Consider the following 21,010-nt stretch of genomic DNA (forward strand, 5'->3'; position numbering starts at 1 on the left):
AATCTGATTAAAGCAGAAAAAACTGTTCGAAGTCAGCTTGAATAAAGAGTGTCCTGACAGCTCTAATAGACTGAGGGACTGTTGTTTTTTTAATTCTAAATTCAAGATGTGTGCAGCATCTATCCAATCTGACAGGCAAACACTCATAAAGTCAAAAAGGTCACTGGCTCTTCATAATGAACCAATGTTTCTGCATTTTTGAGTTTAATCCGTATGAGTGCACTTCACATAACAAATGCCTTCAACTTCCCAACCAAGCGCAGACACCAGAAAAATCTGAATTTAAAAATCAACCTTTTGTTTTCAGAATCATCACTTTGTTCAGTTAAGAGTCATAACAGAGAGTAAGACAGGTTTCCTTGCTAATAAAGCTTGCTACCTGTCATCAAGGTGATTCAAACATTTCATTAAAATACATATATCTCTCCTAACCTCTCTGTGAACCAATTTAGTCTTGTAGGTTATGCTCCAACAAAAGGAGTTCAAGTGAAAATGGATACTGCAACACAGGTAATAAGCTTTGACATCTAGCTTTCTTCCCACTTTCTGGCTCCCAGGTGATCACGCTGACGCCAGCTAGCAAGCACAAATTGGCACAAAGCACAGATTTGTCGGACAGAGTAAATCCTCTTGATGTCAAAACTTTGTGTGGATATGATTTGCTTTCATACAATTTATGGAAATCAAGCAGCATGAATATTCTTGCAACATTTTGATTGCAGTTTGAGGTTTAGTGGAATATTTAAAAATGAAACTCAGTTTGAACTTTTAGTTTTTTTTTTTCTTCTTTAAATTGTTTTTTTCAGGCCAGTTCTTCAACACTTTAGCTCCTTTGCTCATAGTTATGTAACAGTACGATGCTGGTTCCTTCAAAATTCACCTCAGCTGGTGGTTCTCTTTTGCTGCCACTATCTGCTTCAAACTGCAGTCTGACATAAAGTTTGTCCAAAGTCTATGGCAATTAACAGCAAAAGCACAATTAACTTATATCCAGCATCTCAAAGCGGGACACACAGTGCTATGGGAGTGTGTAGCACTGTAGACTGCCCAATGCAGCAGCAGCACATAATCAAAGTTACAATCATTAATTCAGTTTGGTGCCATACAATCTTAGATTTTCCTGTCCATAGTTCTCCAGGCTACTTTTTAAAATCTGGTGTCCCATCACTGCAACCCCACAAGTTGTGCTCAGACACATTTCTTCACAAGCCGTGGTTAGTTTGCGCTCACACTGACTGAACGCTCCTGCGGGATTCGGCAGCATAAACAAACCACAACTCATGTATCCATAGAGAAGGAGAGGAGGATGCTGTTTGACAGTAGCTCAGACAACCTGCCACAGAACTCCCTCATAAGGGACGACCCCAAGATGCGGGAGCCCACTGCTGCTCCCACAATCCCCAACAAACACCTTCTTTATCCAACTCTATCAACTTGTGTGGTGTGTGTTGTGTCTTCTGCTTCTTTTTGTCACCATTGTTTTCTTTCTGTTTCTCTGGTCCACTGTTCTGTCTGTCCTGTCTCTCCCACCTCCTCTCCTCCTTCAGGCAGCCTGCAGACACCACTCAAAATAGGATATACACCGCTAGTGAAGCTGACACAACATCAACAAAAAGTAAAAGACGTGATGTATATTTCTCTCCCTGCAAACGAGACAACAGTGTCACATACAGGCTGTGGTAGAGAGGTGTTAGCTGGTAGCAAGACATAGTGAACAAAATGAAGAGGTTTAAATGTTCTAAGACGTGCTCCTGTATCCTTCCTCCTGAGGCTTATTAGCTTCATAATCTACATGTTTTTTGGATGCATCATGAACTTCATGTTAGTCTTGACTAATGTCTGTATGTGAATTACATACCTTGACTAAACATTTCTCCTGTCCTGTCCTTAAACAAGGGATGCACAATCCAATATGCTGATACACGTCTTTTTTTTTTCATTGTGAAGAACAGTCAGCTTTCTTGAATTTGCCTATTACTCTTATTCTGACAGCCTATTTGTTTGAGACACAGACATAAAACAAGACACACAATATTTCATTGATCTACCATAAATGACAAATTGATTTTTTTTCAAATATAGTCATCCAGAAGTATGGTGGCTGCTTTCTTACCTTTGTCAAATGACAGAAGTCGAGGCACTTGACAGGTTTTTGCTGGCGCTGATGCTTTTTTGGCCTTGTTTTTTAGAAACTCTTGGTGCTGTTCAGGATGACAATTCTTGAGAAGCACTTATGACTTGGGAGTGTTAAAGGAGTGCTGTTTTGCTCCTTCTTGCATCACCTGTGCTTTACAAACATTGCGAATAACTATTTTGCTGACTGTTTATAGCACTTCAAATACTTCCATACAGACGAAATGTTGAAGCTTGTTGTAGGTTTGTGTAAGCTCTCATCCCGCTTACATAATTAATGCATTACCATTTCTACCAACAGAAAATGTCATATCTGTTGATACTATAGACTGTATAATGGACAGCATCGCTTCGCCTTTTCCCATTGTACAGTTTAGAAGTCAAAATATCCCCGTTCCAGAAAGCTGACATCTTGTACAGTTTCTGCAGCCAGAGTCTGCACAGTAGGAAATTTGTATGTTTCCATTGTAACAAGCTCCACCCTACAGTGTACCGTCCAAAGGTCCTACGGAGTTTCTCTCTACGGCAGCTGTCAATCAAAGTAAACCCAGATGTAAAACCCCATTTTTTAAACTCTAATAACTAACGAAAAAGAAATGTTTCAGAAAAAAGAGGCCTTGGACACAAAACAGTCGAATAATAACTACATATCACCACAGCATACGAATGTGAGAAACATTCGTACAATGTTTATTTATTTTTTAAAGTTTGACCACAGCCCCATTCAAATGAATGGGGGAGACAGAGTTTTTGACCTATACTGCAGCCAGCCACTAGGGGGAGCAGATTTTGTGGCAGCCTCACTTCGAGCCGAGCAAGATGACGTCCATTTTATATACAGTCTATGGTTGATACCCATAATTAATTTCTGATGCCTTTATTGGCTGATACGATATTGTGCTCTTAATATTGTTACCCTAGTGATACTGATACCCTGTTTGCAAAATGGTGGTCTTGTTAGTTAACCTTAATTTAAAAGAACTTTTAGTGGCAAGAAGGATTGTCGTTTCTGTTGCAAGTTTAAAAGTTACTGCAGTTTAAATCTTTGTCTGCAAGCTTTATGTTTTTAAATCAAAGTTGATGATGCATTTTTATTATTGCTAGATTAACAGCAATGTTTCAACATCCAATTAGACTTCATTACTTCATTGCCTGCATGTAACAAACTGAGGCAGATTGGTCCCTAGATTGTGATATTTTGAAGCTCACTTGTTACTCAGTAGTTTGGCCCACCTGGCAAAGCGAGTCATCATTTCAGGCCTTCAGCTTCACAGCTTACTGTGCTCACTCTCAGCCATTTGGCCCACTTTCTTTGTAGCTCTGCCATCTTTGTGCTTTGCTCTCATTTTTCTTCTCGTTGTGCTTCCATGTGGACAGCTTTTTGCCTTTTTTCTCTGCCACAAAGATTACTAAAACCAAAAATCACATTATTAAATCATTTGATGAGCATAGCAGTTTGTCAGTTTATCCACCTGCTGCAGCACCAAGCAGTAATAATTCAGCACTATGTGGTGTGTTTACATTTATGGAAGCGTTTGAGTTATTTATTCAGGTTCAACTTTGGAAGCTGCCACTCTGAATACCAATGTCCTCTGTAGCGTTAAAGCACCACTACTTCTGCACGGGTATTTACCGCTGCTGGATGGGTCCCAGACTCAGATATATGGCTGACGGCTTAAATAGATGTCAGAAAGGTCTGCACTTGCACAATTTGTGTTGGGAGGATTCAATACGGTGTAACTTTGTTGGGTGTGACAGAAGAGTTGAGGTGAAGTGGAGCCGAGGATAAATGCAGTGAATGTATAAAATATGGGGGACATGATAGCGAGCAGCAGCCTCTTTTGTGTAGTTTTGAAGTCTGACTAATCTGGGTCTTTATGGTGAAATTTGTAGATTGTGCAGTAAGTTTTACCTGAATGAACCAAACTAACGAGTGCTGCGTCTGAGTGTTCAAACTTGAGACAAATCCCAATCAGCTGCTTGACATGGAAATGAAATATTGAATCTTTAACACAGGAAGCCAGACAGACAGGCAGCGAATGGCAGAATGGCTGTGAGGGTGAATGGGTGTGTGTGAAAACTTGGTGACAATACAGTAGATATTTGTTTGCATTTTTGAGCTGCACAAATAGGGAGGGGGGGGGGGAGATTCCACGCAGCATTAAGTCCGTCTGAATGGGTTTTCACTCAGCCGCTCCAGTTTTCATAACAGCGTTGAATCACCATTTCCATTCCTCTAATTCTTTCCATCTTTTGTTGCAGGCAGCAGACTTGGCAACTATTGTTTGACACGTTGCCTGTGCCAGAAAAAGCTGTGTGTGTAGAGTGTGCATGAGTGTGTGTGTGTGGGAGAGTTTAGACTGGCTAATCCTAAAGCCATAATAGTCCACTGCTGCTTTAATGCCATATCAAGAGGAAGTGTCCATATTTCGCTTTTCCTGTATCCAATTTCTAACCAATCAGAGGTGAGATTGGAGGTTAAACCCTGACAGCATGTTTCGCTTATCTGCAGTTGGAGTGATTGGAAAAAGTGAAAGCACTATTTTCAGATTGACAATCATGCCTTTTGAGTTTTTATCATGTGTCTGGATTTGTGAAACCCTTAATTTAGGAAATTTTGCATCGAATAGCTGTGCTAGCTAGGACAAATAATAAGAACATTTTGAGGACTTTTCCAACAGTAGAAAAAAAACGTCTTTTTCTTTGTGGCTAAGATAAATGAATATTTCATGTCTGGAAATGGAACGAGAAACAATATGTCATAAAGTCAAACGTAGATGTATCTGTTTTAAATCTGTTCCTTAGTTTTGAGATTAGATCTGCAGTCTACAGAGAGTCATTTCAACACCAAAGAGAACTTTTTTCACTTCAAAACCATTGAATTCAGCCTTTGAGGCACTTTTACTAGCTTCCATTATACCTTGACTGAATTATTTTTTTGGAGGAAAATCAATTCCATCAAGGTGTGCTTTGGAAGAGGTGCTTTAGTGTTAACATTCATAAGAATATCAATCAGCGTGCTACTCTGCATGGGTGAAAAGACGAGTGAACAAAGGCTCTGATGGTTTTTCATTCCTCCCCAGAGGGGCTTTAATGCTGGATGTCTCTGCTCAGTGAAATCCAGTAAGACCCCTTCCACCCCCACTCGCCACCTCCACTATCCCTTGATCCCATTAGCAGTGAACTCATAAGACCTCAGATCAGCCATGCAAGGTCAACGAGTCATTCATGAAAGATATCAGATAATGTTTCCATTTCTAGGTCCAGCAGTCTTTGGAAAAAGGATGGTTTGAAGTTGTGGAGCCTCGATTGAAAGTAAATACTTCAAACTGAGAATGAATACTTCAACACACACTCATTTGCATGAGACAGATTCAAAGATTGATACTACACTCATATGTTTGTGCGAAGGAGGAAGCTAGGGGGCACTGTTTGGCCTAGCAGTTAAATTGGGCTCCCCATGTACAGAGGCTTTAGTCCTTGAGTAAGCAGCCTTGGTTCCATTCCATCAAATGTGCAAGATGTCAGCACCCATCCTGAGAGTAGACACAATGGTTTGCAGGCTCAATGTTAAGCTAACTGTCTTCTGACTGCAGCTTCATATTTGATGTACAGTCTTCAGATATTATTTTCTCCTTCTACTTTTGGCAACAAAGCAAACAAGCGTATTTCCGAATAGTTCCACACTAGTAGGTTTAAAGTCTTCCATATCATGACAGCAGAGCTTGGCTGGCTTACTTTGGTTTATCCTTAAAAAAGATGGATATTATTGCACATTAATTAAAAAAAAAACAATATTTATTTTCTTTATTTACAACTTTGGCTTGTACTCCATCATTAGCTCCCTGAGACCGGGCTGCATGGAAACATGATTCTGCTGGACGGGGTCCCATCTGTTACCCCCTCCCCCACCCTGTCTCTGTGTCGGTGAGGAGTAGCGTCATTGATAAAGAAGCCAGATCCCTCCCTGCAAATGACTTCCACATTATGTCATCTGTCAGTATCTATTAACCTCCAGCCTCTAAGTCTGCAGAGGTCTGAGGCCAAGCTCTGCTGAGTGTAGGAGCTGCAGACAGAGAGGATAATCAGAGGAAGTGTTGCTGAAAGGCCAGAGACAAAGACACTGCAGGTTTGAATCCTGCGCCATGTGGGAAAATCAATGGAAGTGAAGAGGATGAAGACGATGAAGACATTTTTGTAAAGCAATACTTTGGGATTGGTATCTTTTATTTTCTACTCCATTTCTAATATTGCATCTGAAAAAAACTTGTCTCCACTAGCGTCACTCCTCACTGCGTGTTTCTATGGTAACAGAGAATATACTCCCTTACTCCTCACAGTACTGTTTATCTTTTCGGCTCTGACAGTGATATGTTTTTGCAGTGGGACCTCACGCTGATAGACCTGTATCTCAAATTTATTTTGACAGTATATCTTATTAAAAACTGTGAAACTAACACCTGAAACTTCTGTCACAGGAGGAGCAGCATGAGGAGAGTATTTCCAAGCATGTCGACAGGGATGATAAACTATAGCCTGACCAATATCTTGTGTTAACTGATGATATTAATCCAATATGGGCCCATATGAAATCTTTACTGACAAAAGTAATCCTAGAGAAAACAACCCTGTTAAGTGATTTATGCAGAAATGTTTTCTCTTTATTTTCTGACTCCAGATTATGCAATAATTCCTTTACACATAGCACTGTCTGCAGCACATCAGATCTGAAGAGCATATACTGCACTGATTAAAGTTGAAAAATGCACGTGTTTTATTATTATGTGAAATATTCCTTAGTTAAGGTATTATTTTAAAGAGACAGCTGTACAGTGTCTTTGCATGCTCATTATAGCTTCAAAAATGGTAATAGCAGCTACCCTTTTCGCCCCAATAAATCAGCACCAGTCTTAATTATACCATATTGTTCAGGTTCCACAGAACATGTTCTAAAATCTCCATGCAGCAGGCCAAAGTGTCCATCCAGGGCACATATGGTCCTGCCAGCCCCTCCTCCCCTCCTCTCCCTTCTCTTCCTTCCTCAGTTCCCAGCAGGAGATCAGACACACATGCAGCATGCTCAGGGTTAGGGGTTGCATTGCTTCAATGTTCTTGGCATGCACAGGAATCATGGTTGGCTCCCTCTGAAGATGATTTTTGATTGATTCATTTTCATATCCATTATATTTAAACATTGAAAAGATGGTGACTTATAAAATCACCATTTTTTAGAGACAGAAAGGTAAAAATGGTAGAGTTTGACTTCCATCTGAGATATTAAATTGAGCATTAAAGGGAGAAAACTGATCTATTATTGATGATTCTTGGAGATAGGAGAGGATCTGCTTTATTGTGTTCAACCCTGCTGTGACCAACATGATCTAAACTCAGAACACAGCAATGATGCTGTGTTGTTTTCATCTCAGTATTTTTGTTATAGTAGTAGTAGTCTTGATCAATAATCCCATCTCCTTGATTCTTTTTCATAAACAATACACACATCACAAAGATCAATCAATACCAAAGACCTTTATTCGACATACACAGGCCGTGCATTCACACCACTAGCTGTCTAGAACCCTTGGATTAGTTGGCGTCAATTTTATGGCTGACAAAAAAACTAAAAACTCAGATAACAGAGCGTCTACTGTTTTTGTGGGCCAAAACAAAAATACATTTCTACTAAAAGCTGTCATCTGCTGACCCATCCATTACTCTGTCCAAGATATGGAGCAGTGAGAATGGTGACTCCGCTTGTCGTCAGGGTTAGCCAGAGGGATGGCTGAGAGAAAGGAGGACAGAGGACAAAGTGGTTGATTAATGTATTTTATTTCTTACTCATTCATCTTAAATTTTAGCATAGAGGACGCACTGAGGCAGAGGTATCTTTTTCATGGGTGCCCTGCAGCAATACAAGTAAAACAACAAAATAAACACTGTAAACACAGAAATAGTAACAGATACATTCATATAACCATTCATACAAACTCATACCCTTGTTGCTGCAATTACTTTCCCTCAATAGTTCAGACATTAGCTCCTTAGAAATGTATTACGATACCAGAGAGGGCAGCTTAGCTGTCATTTAAAAATGATTACACATAATAGGAGCAGCCATACTAACGCAGTCTTTCCCTATTCGGTCCTAAAACTTGATATCTTTCTCGTAACCAGGTTTTGAAATCGGGTTGTTTGGCTTAATATATTTGTAGAGAAGAGAGAAGTCAGGTAGAGAGGGAGTTCAACAATGAGCGCTGTATAAATAAATTCAGTACTGTGTTGTTGTCTCCACTGACCCAGTGAGGGCCAGCCTGCACAGCGATGTAAGTCACAATGGTGGTTTTGAAATCTGTGACCTGTGATAAAATGAAGAGCTGTGGCACATAGCATCCAGGGGTTTTAAAAGCAGCTGCATGTCCGTAGTCAGAAATTGGCTGTTTTGTAGCTTGTACATTCCTTCTTCTATTTGCCACCAGTAGAACTTATTCCCATAAAGTAAAGTACCTCATAGTACAAAGAAAAACACCTTTTTTACCTATTCATCTTTCCTCTGTTATTTTTGTCTGCTGTTCTTTCAGGACAATTTTGCAGTTTTTAGAAGCATGCTAAAATGACATTGTTTGTCCAGTATTCCCTGATGATCAGACATGAATTTACGCATCTTGTGTTCATGTTTGCCTCAGCCTGCCCTCTCCTAGCTTCTCCAAATCCTCTGTATGATAGAACAAAGTGTAGATCTTCTGTCAGAGCAGCAGGGGTTGCTGAAAGTTTCTGCTTGGTCGATCTCCAGGTGCCCACCAGACTGTGACCGAGGCTGGCGAGGGAGAGGAGGCTGTTTGTGTGTTTGTGTGTTTGTGTGTGTGTGTGTGTGTGTGTGGAGACTGGTTGCTGAGGATGTAGCGGAAGGCGAGGCAGGGCAGGGCCGCTTCTCGGACACCACAGAGCTCCATCTGGACCGTGGGGGGCTGTCATCTAGGAGAGCAGGAGCCTGAGCCGTGGAGCAAATTGCTTTTTAATCGATCATATTCCCAGGAAAAGCCACCCCCAGCAGCCCCTTACCAACTCTGCTTTCTATTTATGGAAGCTTTCTTCCTCTCTAAATACTACATGTGTGCTTAGTGTGGGGGTGTATATGAGAGAGAGATATAAATGGAAAAGAAGCAACTGGGTGAGGTTTGTTGACTATGAGTCAGTTAAACAGAATCCTGTTTTTCTCTTCTGTGTTGCTCTGTGTGCGGATGTATTTCTGCTCATTAAAATCAGATACTACAATGACCTTGTAACACTGATGCAGTTATAGATGATATTAAGGCTGACAGGGAACTGTTTTGATGACAGGCTTCTCCTTTGTGTCTGCAGCAGGCAGTGAAACATGAAAACCAAACATGGCTCCATTAAGAAAAAGAAAAAACCCTCCCGACCATGAAACACCACAGAGCTGCAGTTTAACGTATCGCGTGCTTTTACAGAAGCCCAACAATGATGTAATGTGATTATTTTCCCAGCTTCCCTTTCTCACATCTATGTTTGAGTCAGATGCTCGGCGTTGAGTCTCACACCAGCAGGCGCTCGTGTGCAGCTTGTAGGGTGATAAATAATGACTCAGCCCAACGCCGAGCTGATTGTTGGATCCATTTTCTACGATGCCGTTGTTTCTAACCAATCTGCCCCTTGGGGGCTCTTGAAAAGGAAGTTGAATTCTGTATTTGCTTGCTCTGTAGAACACATTTTTGTTCTTTTCCTGCAGAGCTTTGAATCATTTTCTTTGTAGAAATAATAATAAAAGAGGCTGTAATGGTGTCACATGAAAGACACAGCAGAATGAGCAACATCAGTGAACGAGGCCACTATTTGCAAGCACCACCATCGTGTTTTTCACAGGCCTCCCAGGAATTGTTAATGTCTTCACGTTTTTAACAAGAAAAGTTCTTGCTATTTGCAGAAAATTAGTTTTTGGGTGTGCTGGTCTGTCTCTGCAGTGCACCAGAAAATGTATAACTATTTAAAAAACAATTTGTCAGAGCTGCATGGATAGGACTTCAATTAGAAGACAGCGCAGTTAAAAATTATCTGCCATGATTATGTTAGACCTCAATACATTGCAACTGCAGAAAAAAAAAAGTATCTGCAACGATTTCACACTCCCAACTCCTCTGTTATGAGGAGTGTTCTGCAGCTCTGAGCTTCAAAATCTGAGGATCAGTCTCAGTCTGTTCTCAGTTTGGCACACACGAGACACTGAAGGTAGGTCATAAAACATATGCAGTGTATGGTTCAACTGTTAATATATTACAGTCAAGTCAGGCATAATAAATGAGGAGCAGCTTTCCAACAAGTTCTTCACACAATTTGACATTTTGACACGCATTACAAATATTAAAATGTTAAAAGTGCACAATAGTTACAGTTTGGTCATGTTTAAGCAACAAAACTTATTTGTTCAGGCTAATCTCATAACCAGTTGACTATAGTCTTTAAATGATTTAGCCTTTGGGGGCATCGGGCTTCTGATGTAAGCAGCAGTCAGAGATAAAGGACTTCTATCCATGATTTCCTTTTCTGTGAGTTTTTGCTTCACATTTGACTTTTTGAACGAGTTGTCCAGAGCAGTCTCAACTAGTCTACACGTTTACCTCACAATTTGAAACTCCCACATTTAAAATTGAAATTGCAATATCACTGTTATTTACTGTAATACTCTTGTATTAAAATATGACCAAAGCATAATAAAGAAATAACTTAAAATCCAAGTTGTCAACAGTAAACAGCTGATGGGATAGAGGACTGGGTAATGGTGGATGCAGTCGCCTCTTTTTTGTTTTCAGTACAAATCTGCTCAATCTGTTCCTGCGTACAATCAACGCCCTCTGAAATACTTCAGGATGATGATGATACCACATTACTTCAGATACCCAAAATCATGTTATCAGTCTATAGATTCTTCATTTTTATGTAGAATCAATGAAAATAATTAAGTTGAAACTCTTTTAGGTGGACTTCAGACAAATACGTGGTTCATTTAAGCACTGCCATGTTAGCACTTCAGCAATATTACACCATATGTGCAATACCTGAACTAATCCACTGATTATAATGTATGTTACAAAACTTAAGCATGTTGCATGACTTAAAGGTGCAGTTGGTAGGAATGGGGTTAAAGAAACTCTACTTGCTTTGTGCTATTTGGAGAAAAAGTAATAATATCCATCAGCATTCATCAGTAATTTAATTGGAAGACTACTGACCCTACCCAAAAGTAGTCAAGCTTTACTATTCATTGTATTATTATTGGTGGTTGGAGAAGGACACTGAGAAGAGAGAGAGGGGAACAACATCCAGTAAAGGGCTGAGAGTTGGAACTAAACCTGCACTGTGCACTTTGGAACAGTAGGCACTAAGCGTTGAAAGTTTCTCAGGACTCTCAGGCTCCGTGTTGTTAGTCATCTGACTTTGACAGCCAATTATATCCATAAGTTAGATAAAGAGTCAACAGATGACAGTAAAGTGATACTACTATATTGTTACTTTGGATGCTCTCTGACAAGAACCAAGCTGCTGTGTTTGATGACCTGTGAGTGGGAATGTGCGGCAAAAGACAAGTAACAAGAGCTGCATGAAACAAGTGGGCTAATTCAACACAGCTGCTGGTCTTAAGTATTCATGTGTTTAGAAAATGCAGCAAAAAATAAAAATGAGGCTAGCATAAAATACAGTGCATCACAAAAGGCACTGTGAACACTTGAAACACAAAGAAGACACATTCTGCAAACTGATCACAAGCAAATAAAGAGATGCTTCTGTTATTTTGCTTTAAGTGTCTTGCCAAAATGCCACAGATTGCTGAAGATGTTTCCTCTGTGTGCTCATGATTTATTTACTTGCAGTGCGTTCAGCTCCTAAGGCTTCAGCAACATTTTATCATTTGTCTATAACATCTGGCGTCTCTGGATCCACTCTGATTGTGACCTTTCACATTTTAGCTGTACTGCTCAGCTGACAGGGTTAAAGGAGTAGTAGAGAGAGTGGATCAGAAAGATCACAGAGGAGGGATGGAGAAATATGTCAGGTACTCAGCTGGAGGTCCTGTTCTCTCTCTGTCAGGTTCTTGTCGCGGTCTCGCCCCCTGACCAGACAGGACACAAACCTCACCACCTCATGCTGCTGTCTGCCTCTGCTGCTGTCTGCCTCTGCTCATGGAGCATTCAGAGCGTTTATTCACATCCTCCTCTGTTGTTTTCATATTCCTCCTCTCACTGCTGAATGCCATTTTCACCTCAAGGATCTCCAGCATCTTTTATGACAGGCGGTGCACTCATACAGTCATTGCTGATTTATGGCTGCCCATCAATACTGTCTTCCTTCTTTCACCACAGCCATGAATGTCAGTGTTAATGTAACATGTCCGGCCAGAGGAACTGTCTGGAAGGCTTTTACTTCAGGATGTGGGTGAAACATGCCTCAAGCTAAAAGGAAATAAACTATCTTACTTCATAGCAGTTCAGTGATGTCAGTAAAATACACTGATCCTAAATGTTCATGGTGATATTTCAAACCACACCTGCAGGATAATCTACTTCTTCATGCACGGCATAAATTATACACATGTGTAAATAAACGGTTCTTTTCAAGCTAAACTTTTGATGCAGAGCTTAGATGATGTGTTTCTTTAGTGTAAAAGGAACCATAGCCAATGTATCACCCACAGTAGATGCTAGTTAGCTATGAAACTGGGCAGGAGGACCGGCATAGAGGCTAATCTATTAACTGCTGCAGACAGGGTTAACTCTACCACGTAATTCAGCCAGTTTTAAGAAAGTCTGGCACACGTGTTTGCTCTATTTAGACATTTTCCAGCTCTTTATTTTGCTTTATTTTGTGAGAAAGGGAAGCTGGGAAAGCCACTTTGTTTGCCACTGTTTGACAGGCACAACACACGTGCTCCTCTGTCTGCAGCAAACTTATAAGGAACTTGTGGCAGCAATAGTAGGGGATAGTAAATGAATAATATCAGTGCTGTGTTTGGTCAGTTTAAGTAGTGTCAGTGAAAGTAATCCTCAAGTAGGCCCCTCTCTCTAAAGTGTCACAGTTAGCAAACTTAACACTTAAGTTCATCTTGTTATTTCCTTTCCCTTCTAAAAGTGTTTCTCCATTTTGTGTGTCGCGTAAAAAGCTTTATACGCTTAAATAACTAATCCTTACACTCACACATCACAACAAAATGGACTGTATTTTAAAATCTATTCAGACTTTTTATGTGTGTTGTAATTGAATAGATAGGTGTGGCTGTGACTCAGCGGTGGATCAGTGATCTCTCACTTTGAAGGTGGGGGTTTGTTCCAGGTTCCACTGTCTGCATGCCCTGCGTCCTTGGGCAAAACAAGCTGCCCACAGTGGCTGTGTAAGTGGTGTGTGAATGGGATTAATGCAGTTTTGTGCTTTACACAGAGGCCTCTGCCATCAGTTTATGGATGTGGTGTGAATGTAAGTTGTAATACAAAAGCGCTTTGAGTGGTCAGAAGACTAGAGAAAGCACTCTATAAACACAGTCCAGATAATTCTGTTTTCACTCTTCACTTTGTAGTTTGAAATATTCTTTCAGGTAGGCCTAGTAATCATGCAAAAGGTTGTGCAAATGTGGCTTAGTTCTTAAAGACAAGGTCATTTTTAACATTGGAGCTCCACGACAGATTGTGTTTGACTCAATGTTAACATAATTCTGTTTTTGTACTGCTGCTTTATCTGAAAATGTAAAGCTAATGTGAGACATTTAACACATTCACCTTTTTTATTCTTACTGATCTTAGACTGGTATAGCATTAACCAAATCTTGTGAAAAATAGAGAAACAGAAAGCTTTGTCTCACATACAAGCTCTGAATTAACATTTCGTATGGACACACAGCTGGGTCTTTGTATAGATCACACACAGGTGCTCTTTAGATACTTCTGGCTTGCTGTGCTTAGTTCATCTTAATTCATCTCCTTATGTCTTCATCAAGGCCGTTGTCAGCAGTGTCTGACAGCCGCTGCAGGGTTGTAGTTTTCGGTCTTTGACTGAGTTAATTCTTTACCCATGCAACCACCCCTTCATAAAATGAATGTAACATGTTGTATTTTTGCTTCACCTTTCAACACTTTGAACACTTCCTGTTTGATATGTGAGGCGGACTGAAAGGGATACTGAATAATGGGACTATCCTGGTCCAGTAGTTTTTACTCAGATTGAAATCTAAATTGTTTTCTTTCTGTTTTTCAGGTGTTGCCTCTCCAGTGTTGTGTCTGGGGTGATAAATGTCAGCCGGTCCTGATATTTGTATGGGTCTTTCTCCACAACCACTGGTGAGTCCATTCTACATTACAATGTAAAAATGTAATTAGCTTTTGTCCAAAGCGACGTACATCTGATAGTAAGTAACACAGACAAGGATCTCAAGGTGGGAACAACATGAGTAAGAGCCACAAACTGCTTCAAGTCCTATTGGACACAGATGTGGATGAGGGTTAATTCCTTCCCCTCTAGGAGACAACAGAGGAGAAGAGTCTGGTGGGTGACTTAGGGCACTATTGGTATGGGCGTACTGGGCGCCTTTCATTGGCAAGGCGTAGCGGGCGAGGGTAGACCTGGATGAGGGTGGGTTAGAGCTGTTTTGTCGCTGTTTTGTGAATGAGATGTTGAGTTTTCTCTTTTAAAATAGGTGTATTGTGGTTTATTCTTCCCACTATCTCCACTTTGACAGGGGATTATCTGGTACCATGATCAAAGTCACCATGAAGCTTTGGTTACAAACATGACATTTGGCTACATGACACTATATAAATCATAAAAGAGTCCCAAAATTTTGGTAGATTTATTTCTGAATTTCAAATCATCTGAACGGCTATTTCAACTTTTAGAGGATGAATCCCAGTCTGCCTTTAAGAATAATTAAATAAGGTCTGCTAAGTCTCCGTTTACGTTCATCCATTAAAAGATAAAACACAGATCCAGAAACTGTCGAGTGTGCAAAAGATCTTTTCAACAACTTTCCTTCGCTGTTAAAAGTCTTCCAAAGTACTGATGTTTAAGTTTGAAAGAGGTAAACTTTTGTTGCCACCTGACAAACAATCCAGCTCTTGGTGTCCGTTGCCTGGGAGCTGTGAGCTGAAACTGTGGAAGCCCTGTTTCCAGAATAAAACAAAAAGCCAAAACAACAAACCAGTCAGCCCTTTTCTTTGGTCCCTTTGACAAGAGGACTCTCTTTAGCCACTGATTTACGATAACCCTGAGTCACTACTATGTTGTTCCTTTCTGCTGCTGAGGTTAATCTTGTTTCTGGCAGCTAAAATGGATCCCAACTCTAGGTCAGGTTTTGTTGCTGTCTTGGTCTTGTACTTTTTTTGTTTAATGGAACTGAGCTACTGCGCTGGCTGTTCTTGTGGGAGCAGTACATCACCAGAACTGCATCTGTGCAGCTCAACCGGGAGTTACAGCCCGGCCTGGGATGAGATATCAGCCCTTAGACTCTGCATGAGGGGAGATTTAAAGACTGGTGGATAAAATTTGCAGAAAATGGTGAGGACAGCCAAGCTTTGACATGCAGTTATTGAAAGCACTGGGACGAGAGATTAACTCACCTCCACCCCCCTTGGGCTGCGATTCTCCACCGATTTGTTCCTTTTCTACCACCCCCCTGAGAGGCAGAGTGGCTGGAAGAGAACCTCTAAGTTATTCCTCCCTATCATCCTCTGCTCCTCAGTCTGAGAGCTTGCAGTGCACAGCTAAAAGCACAAATGCTGTTAGTGTGTTTTCAAAGCCCAAATCCTTTCTTAATGATTCATCAAGGTGGGAAGAATTGGCCATCTGTGGGCCGACTGTTTACAACAGATTAGCTTAAGGGGAGGTCAAATCACGGACACTGGCTCAGTTTCTCTTTACGTACCCTACAGCTCAACCAGGAGTCATTCAGCGACTGATGTTTGAGAACTTTTTGCATCAAGGTCTCTGCAAAGTATTTATCAAAGCAATTTTTATTCCTTTCTGGAGACCTTTGAGAGATTTTTTTTTCTAATAAAATATTATAAAAGAAAACTTCACAAGCCCAGTAAGGCTGGGAATGCAGAGCATAAATATTCTAATACGACTTGGGTATCATTTTCTCCCTATTTCTGTTTAGCTCCACATTCCTTGTGTTACTTCATAATTACACTCCTTCTATACAATTCCAAAGTGACCTTTAACTTCTTGTCCTCGCTGTTAGAGGTACAAACACACAGCTGCTGTTTGCATTCAAGTGTTGCACACGTGGGAGATTTTTTATTTGTAAAGAGCAAATTTAACATGACCTCTCTGAATAAGACTTCTGCAGCTGACCTTCAGTTATACATAATGTCAACACATCAGCTTTCACTAACACCTGCAAAACATTTCAGGGTTCAACAGTGTCAGCTTGTAACCACTGCACAGTAAATACTTGTCAGAGAAGGTTAAGTTCATCAACATAAGGACACCACAGTTATCTATCCACCTCTCATATCGTAGTTTTATCCCTGAATCCTCGGCCCCTTCAAAATGGCATTGGTTTAATTAACTCTCTGGAGCCTCACTGAAAAAGGCTACTTTAATAGAGGGGGAATGCATATTAATCTACTGGCGAGGGACCAATTATAGTAGACTGTCACTGTGCGAGCATGCCTTGTGTGAACTAATAAGACCTCTCAAACTCAAACTCAGTGATTAAACTCTCATGTTCTCAGGCGTTATGTGGTTGAACTTTGAAATATTGGCAAAAATGTATTAAGTGTCTCAGATCAGGATATTAGACACAATTCAGTTCACTTTTGTTGGGGATTCAGTCTTGATTAAATACTAGGAGGGACATAGTGAGTCAGTATTCATTCTAATTACATACTTCATTGCTTTTAGTGGAGTTGTGTTTTATTTGGTGAAAAATTAAAAGTTTGCTGTACCTCAACAATGTGTTGTGGCTTGTAAAACAGCATTTACAGCATTAATGGTTTTATGAAATCCAAGTATTCAATATTCCTATACTGGCTTCTGCCTCGGTGGTATAATGCAGCTTTCATTGATTCATTGATTCACTCATTCACGTGTTTATTTGTTAGTGAGTTAGTTAGTTAGTTAGCTAGCTTGTTAGTTAGTTAGTTAGTTAGTTAGTTAATTAGTTAGTTAGTTAGTTATGAAGGTAGTTATTTAGGTAGTAAGTTGGATTTGACTTCATCTTCTTTATTCAACTATCATATTTGTTTTTTAACTCAACATTTTTGGATGTTTTGACTGTTGGTCAGAAGTCTCATCATGAAACAGACATTTACTGAACACCACACTGAAATATCACCATACACACAACTTCTGTTTGCCCACACCTCATCCACGCATGGCACACCCAGGCAGTCTAAACACATCCTATAATGTGCAGTCCTCACTTGGGATCTTAGTGAAAATGTCTGACATTTAAAGGGATATTTCAGTTTTTTGGAAGGGGCTTATTTCGCGTAATTTCGCCAAAGTTAAGAAAATACGGTACAGGCACTCATCACTGTGCAAATGCATGCACCAGTAAAAAAAAATTGGAAGAAACCCCCTTTGTTTCGGCACTATTTTGCAGACCGGTGTTCTACCGCTGCATGAGCACGAATACACGCTGATCAGCTGTTTGGATCAACAAGCACGTAGCAGGATCAAGTAGCGGTATCGGTCTTAAGAATGAATTAAACTCACTTTTGTGCTAATTTAAAATATGGTACATACCTGTTTTACTCATATCAGGGAATGGTTTCAGGTGTTGGGGTTGGTCTTGAACGGAAGAAAAACCTGCTAAGCAGTGAGAAGTGCACAGCGATGGATGCAAAGGCAGAGGGACATTGCACAAGAAGTATTTACTATAACCTGATGTTGTTTAATAATTAAAAAAAACATATCTACGGATGCATGACAACTTTTTTAAATGAAAGTTCACTGATCACTTCATTGACCAAATAACTGTTCTGACCACAATTTAAGAATGAAAGCATTGCGGTAAAACAAGGGAAGAGTGAGCTGTGGCTGTGAGAAACATTCTGGAAGGGCTTTCAGAATGTATTTGTCATGCTTGTGACTTCAATGTAGCTGATACAAAGCTAATACAGCCCTTAGGTTATCATTTTTCTGTGTATTTTGGCTAAGACCCGCATGCAGCTTGTAGACAAAATCTGGAAGGCTTCTATTCTATAGATTACCAGCGAGGAGGTGCGAGACGTGAGAGGCGCTTGAGTTGTGCTGCTCAGTCTGAATGGTCTAATCTGTTAACACGCTCGCCAAAATGAAGAACAAGCCATATTGGCGCCATAACACAGCCAACACGCTTCCTGCCTGAAGCGTCCAAGGATACGGTTGGCTATGGAAACGCATGCAAGATGAGGGTTTACTGTGCTAGACTGTACCAAACTGTACTGAACCAAACGGGGCCACTTGGTGGAAACGCACCACTACATGGTAATTTCAACAGAGACATAATTAGTCAATGAACAGCAGCATTGCAAGAGAAGCAGGCCTCTTTTCTGTCATTCCTGCAGCCAACCCAGCAAAAGTAGAAGCAAAGCGTTGGTCAGTCTCTTTTGAGACCACAGTTAATTCCAGTTTAGGTGTAGAGATGTTCAGTTTTGACACCACATAACAAGCAAGTGACTAGTTAGTTAGACTTCAGTACCCCATGGTGTCCCTCTGCTAGTTTGGGATAAAGTATTCTCTAAAATACATACATTATAAGTTGACTCTGCTCTGCTCCTTTGCTGTATGAAAACTTAAATTGTTTCAAGAAAGTTTTGAAGAAACTTTTCCTGACAGTGGTGTTGAATGTGCAAAGGGGGACTTTTAATAAGGCAGCGTTAGCCAGGAGTCACACAGACTGTCTCTGAGGGCCAACAGGACCACAGCCATGAACTCCCAGCTTTCCCACTAATGCACTACTTTATTCTCTCTCTCTCTCTCTCTGTGTGCGGCTGACACCTCAGAGAAGCCAACGTTTTGTTTTTATTTGAAGGCAGAGCGACTGCTGGCTCACAGCCCAGTGATCCACAATGTCTTGTTTTTAAAATAATTCAGATAGAGGGTAATTTATCAAAGTTAATCGCACTTTTTTTCTCCTGCAGAAACTCACTCTTTTAGTTTTATTTTGGTCCCCTTCCTGTCTCTTCATCTACAGCGTGATTGATAAGCACATTTTTGCCAGAGAATTGCTACTCAAAGTGACATTTCGACCATGTCGCCTTTGAAATGATTTCTTGTCATCTTGTGCCTGAGCTGCAGGAAGTGTTCAAATATTGTTTATTACTCATTTTGAATCATCCAAAGTCAGAGTGCGTCTGAGGCCACTGTTTGTCATTTATGCACTGAGGGCATATTAATGGGCCAGAGAGAGAACGACTTTAATAAGTTAATGTACACTGGGTGAGAAGAGCTTTTTTATGACTGGATGTGGCACAGGGAATTGGTGGAGACGGAGGGTGAAATGGGGTTTGCAGCAGTGCATTCAACTCTGGTCCTCAGTGGAATTTGCAATCTTTTAAGGAAATTACAGGTTGTAACGATAACACCTTCATGTTCTTGCTGTCTGCATTTACCACAGTAATGAGTCTAACTGTGCTCGGAACGTGCCGTTTCAATAATTTCATGCGTTGCAAAGCACTTTGAGTGAAAAGGGAGGTTTTCAGCCTCCTCAGAAGATTACATGTTTGACTTCAGAATAAAAAGAGTGAAGCTGAAGGTGTGGCTGATGTAAAGCTTATGCAGATTCTCTGGATATGGACGTGGTCGAGCTCAGTTGTAACTCTGAATCATGTTCCTGTGTTTACTGCACAGCCAACCTACACTTTAGGTGTATTACTATTCTCTGGCTACAGACACGCTATACGACCTTTCCTTTCCTTTTCAGTGTCGCCATTTGTGTACCATTGATGCATATGTTTACAGCTGCTCTCAGTAATAATTACGTCCTACAGAGCAGCAGGAGATTGGTCACAATTATGATGGCACATGAGGAGAGCGCCTTTCTTTAGGCTTTGACACTGCCATGCTTTCTTTACCTGGAAGAGTGATTGTGTCAGTGTTTCCCCTGAGCTGCTCCTCTGTAGTATTAGAGGGAAATGTTTGGATATGGTCTGCTGACTGAAAAGGTCGCCATCAACCGAAAGTTTTGAATCCATTACTTATTTTCTTACTGCATTATAGCTTCTTGGGTCAAATGTGGGTAGCCACATTTTCAGGGCGTCTTGTGTAGTCAGTGTTCCTGTCAAGGACTTCAAAGTACAAACATGAGAAGTAAGATGGAGTTTGAGAGATGATGTTTTAAGGCATATTGCAGATGTAGACATATGTTTATTGACATTAATAAAAGCTATACTGTAGCTGGATCACAGCTGATGGGTCACTCGATTGCATTACAGCGTGTCTGTGGCTCCTTTTGCACTGCACACAGACTGTTATTCTGCATACAGCCGGTTCTAGCTAAAAAGCTGGTGAGCATACTACATGTAGGCTACTACAAACAGAAGCGAGAATGTTTCTATGTATCTTAAAGTTGTTTTTGTGCCTTTTTCCTCTATTGATAGGACATGTTTTTAAAGCTCTTAACAGCCTTGCTCCTCCATACATCACTGATCTCCTGTCATTTGATGTTCCAGCCTGATCACTGAGGTCCTCGAATGCTCCCCTTTTAAATGTTCTTTGTGTGTCTCGTACAAGCTCCGGAACTCTCTGCCTCTGGACATCAGAACTTCGAGCTCTCTGGGTGATTTTAAAAAGTAAACTTAAGACTTACCTTTTCAATCTAGCTTTTAATTTGGAGTAATTTATTTTTTAACCCTGGACAGCATTATTATTTGTATTATTTGTATTAATATTT

The 21,010-nt window shown here is 40.5% G+C and overlaps 1 protein-coding gene across 2 annotated transcripts in view; it reads left to right on the forward strand.

Annotated features, from left to right (window-relative positions):
• Positions 1–21,010, forward strand: part of arvcfb (ARVCF delta catenin family member b) — a 290,685-nt gene that overhangs the window by 58,812 nt on the left and 210,863 nt on the right. For both annotated transcript variants that reach the window (XM_034691879.1, XM_034691870.1), the window contains exon 2: positions 14,389–14,471. The gene's annotated coding sequence lies outside the window, so the exon portion shown is untranslated. The remainder of the gene's footprint in view (positions 1–14,388; positions 14,472–21,010) is intronic.

The sequence above is a fragment of the Notolabrus celidotus genome, chromosome 9, assembly GCF_009762535.1.
Source record: "Notolabrus celidotus isolate fNotCel1 chromosome 9, fNotCel1.pri, whole genome shotgun sequence".
Taxonomy (NCBI): domain Eukaryota; kingdom Metazoa; phylum Chordata; class Actinopteri; order Labriformes; family Labridae; genus Notolabrus; species Notolabrus celidotus.